This window comes from Trichomycterus rosablanca, chromosome 7 (assembly GCF_030014385.1).
Source record: "Trichomycterus rosablanca isolate fTriRos1 chromosome 7, fTriRos1.hap1, whole genome shotgun sequence".
NCBI classification, from domain to species: Eukaryota; Metazoa; Chordata; class Actinopteri; order Siluriformes; family Trichomycteridae; genus Trichomycterus; species Trichomycterus rosablanca.
In genome coordinates, this window is record NC_085994.1 from 41,476,701 (window position 1) to 41,480,541 (window position 3,841).

The following is a 3,841-nucleotide window of genomic DNA, read 5'->3' on the forward strand; positions in this document are numbered from 1 at the left end:
TTTACTTTACTTTACTTTACTTTACTCTTTATTCTGTAGCAGAAGCTTCATACTGTTTAAGCAACAAGCACAAAAATCTATCAAATATCACTATTAATAAAAACATACAGATTAATTTACACTAGAGTATAAGAAGATCTTTAAAGCATATTATATAATAAAGTATATTAATAATAGTATATAAAATCTATTATTATTATTGTTCTCTATTCCTCAAGTAGTGTTTAAGTTCTTCAAAAATATATTATTACACATTTATAATAATAATAACAAATAACAAATTATTAAGTTCTTCAAAAAATATAATAGATTTTATTACTAATATTATTGTGTATTTATTGTTTTTATTACACAATACATAATAATAAATATTATTATTACAAAATGTAATTGTATTATTATTATCATTATTATTACTATTATTATATTACACATTTTATTATTATTATTTTATATTATTTTAATAATAATAATATTTATTATTATATTTTATTATTATTATAATTATAATTATTCATATTATTATTATTATTATTATATTACACATTTTATTATTATTATTTTATATTGTTTTAATAATAATAATTATTATTATTATATTTTATTATTATTATAATTATAATTATTCATATTATTCATATTATTATTATTATTATTATTACACACTGCTGGTCAGGTTGTGTTAATGTTTTTGTGGTTTCTGACATTACTGATGTTTCTCTGGTTTTTATTTTAACTACAATTACTGATTTATTACCATAAAAAGTCACTTTTACTGCAGAACATTAGAATTAGAATTATTATAGATTTTACATTTACAGACTGTAAACACAATGTTTATGTTTAAGGGGTCAATAAAAATGTCAATGTAAAAGTGCTATGGTCTGGGGTTTTTTTGGGGGGGGGGTTGGTTTTTTTTAATGGGACTTAAAAATAAAGTAAATAAATAAGTAAATAAATAAAAACATAAATACATAAATAAATAAATAAAAGGGAACCATCAGATTTTGTAACATTTAATGATAATAATGTTTGTGCTTCTCATTATAAAAACCTTTGCAAACCTTCAAACCTATTATTTTTACTTTAATAATAATAATCATCCAGACTGTTACCAGTGAAAGATGCACATGTGAAAGTGTCCGTTGTTATTTCAGAGAGACGTGAAGTGAAATGTGAAGGTGTGGCTTCGTAAACACGGAGTGCAGGTACCACAGGCCCCCATCACGCTAAACTTTAACATAGTTTTACCTCCGCGCTGCCGACGCTCACATTTATTATCGCTGAAAGATTTCACTTCCCACGAGGTTTTTGTTTCTTGGTGGTTATTATAAGGTCAGTTCTTGTACATTTTGTGGTCACACGTCGTTTCTTCTATCCAGCGTTTAATAAACCACAGATTTGTGACCTTCCTGCGTCAGTAAATAAATATTATCTCAGTAACCTTGATGTTTTATCAGAGTCCAGAAGCGCCGGTGACCTGATTTTAAACCAGCGCTGAGAAACACTGCGCTTTTACTCTCCAGCTCTGGATACACCATGTAGCCAAAAGTATTGGGACAGCATCAGGTACTGAGAATAAATAAGGAGGCCTGAGAACCCAAGGGCTCCCAAGGTGGGCTCGGGAGTGCTTCGGAAAACCGTCGTCTCAGTCCACCGCTGCATTAAAAAATCAACCTGAAGCTCTGTTACACACAGAAAGAGAAAGTTGTACATCAATCCTATACAGAAACGTCTCAGAGCTTCTAGAGAACCGTTACACTACTGTGATAAATATAAATACAGTCACATGAGCTCGGGAGTGCTTCAGAAAACCGTCGTCACTTAACACGGGCCACCACTGCATCAAGAAACTCAACCTGAACCTTTATTACACACAGAGAACATCGTACATCAGAGTTCTCTGGGCCTGAGCTCATCTCAGATGGACCGACAGACAGTGGACACGAGTGCTGTGGTCAGATGAGACGCCCCTTTGAATTAAAGTCATGTGTTTCAGACACAACAGTTACAAACAGGCGTAATAAATCAGCTATAAAAAGGGAAATCACACGCTTCTAATTTGGCAGCAACAGTTTAGGGAAGGTCCTCTCCTGTTCCAGCATGAGCTCTATAAATATAAAGACATGAAGAGAAGCTCCAGTGTCCTGCACAGAGCCCTGAGCTCAGCCCCACTCAGCAGCTCTGGGATGAACCGGAACACCGACTGATCAATCAGAGCCCAGCTGTACAAGACGGCCACAAATTCCCACAGTCGCACTCTCAGACGAGCGGCTGTTCCTGCTGAAGTGTTTTTTCCTCCACAGCTGTGTGGCTCTGATAAGCAGCTCTGTGTGATTGTGTGTTTTCTACGTCACGCTCTGATAAGACCTGGACAAACATGCCCTTTCAGCCTTGCTACCCCTCACCGAAACGTTACACTGTACCTCCCAGAGCTCGCCTCTCCAAACCCGCCGTCCAGCCGGCCCAGCAAAATATAACATTTATATACATCAGACCTTCAGAGAACTTTACCAGGAGGAACGTTTATACCTGAGGGGTGAGGAGAGGGCGCCGGGGCGCTGGGGCTGAGCCGAAATGTTCAGTTATAAACCACTACGGGTTCGAAAGCTGTTTCCACTGGGTCCTAGAATAACCTCAGGGTTCTAGATCTTAATCACCAATGGGTTCTGGATCACCACTAGGTCCTAAATCGGTCTATATCATCTGCTGGGTTCTAAATTACCACTAGGTTGGGTTCTGCATCGTCCACTAGGTTCTAGATCAACCTCAGGGTTCTAGATCTTATCCCCACGGGGTTATAGATCATACACTGGGTTTGGAAGATGTTTTCACTGGGTTCTACATCATCCAACGGGTTCTAGATCAACCTCAGGGTTCTAGATCTTAATCACCACTGGGTTCAAGATTGTCCACTGGGTTCAAAAGCTGTTTTCATTGGGTTCTAGATCAACCTCAGGGTAGATTCTAGATCTGATCATCCACTGGTTTGTTCACTAGGTTCTAGATCATCCACTGGGTTCTAAATCACCACTAAGTTCTAGATTTTATCCCCACTGGGTTCTGGATTGTTCATTAAGTTCTAGATTGACCACCGGATTCTAGATTGTCTACTAGGTTCTAAACCACCACTGGGTTCTGGATTGTCCACTGGGTTTGAAAACCTTTTCCACTGGGTTCTAGATCATCCACTGGGTTTTTAGACCATCCACTGGGTTCTAGATCTTAATCACCACTGGGTTCAAGATCGTCCACTGGGTTCAAAAGCTGTTTCCACTGGGTTCTGGATCGTCAACTGGGTTCTAAACCGTCCACTAGGTTCCAGATCGACCACTGGGTTTCGGATTTTAATTACCAATGGGTTCTAGATTGACCACTAGGTTATAAATCAACACTGGGTTCTAGATCGACAACTAAGTTCTAGATTGTCCACTGGGTTCTAGATCTTAATCCCCACTGGGTTCTGGATCGTCCACTGGGTTTGAAAGGTGTTTCCACTGGGTTCTAGATCGACCACTGGGTTCTAGATCTTCCACGGTGGCTCAGTGGGTAGCACTGTCGCCTCACAGCAAGAGGGTCCTTGGTTCGATTCCTAGGTGGAGTGGCCTGGGTCTTTTCTGTGTGGAGTTGTGCATGTTCTCCCTGTGTTTGTGCGGGATTCTTAACAATAAATAAAGAAATAAAAAGGCTCACAGCCAGATTTGGGTCACATGATCTGCAGTAATCGAGTCAGTTTCCGTAAAAAGGATCTGAGTAAATAATTCACTAATCAATAATTAACACACACACACACACACACACACACACACACACACTCACACACACACACACACACTCACTC

General features: G+C 38.1%; 1 protein-coding gene across 1 annotated transcript in view; it reads left to right on the forward strand.

Moving 5' to 3' along the window:
- The window catches only part of igf3 (insulin-like growth factor 3), a 6,750-nt gene extending 6,631 nt beyond the window's left edge, over positions 1 to 119 (forward strand). The window contains exon 4 of the mRNA XM_062999588.1: positions 1 to 119. This exon is cut by the window's left edge and continues 729 nt beyond it. The gene's annotated coding sequence lies outside the window, so the exon portion shown is untranslated.
- Positions 120 to 3,841: the final 3,722 nt, after the last annotated feature.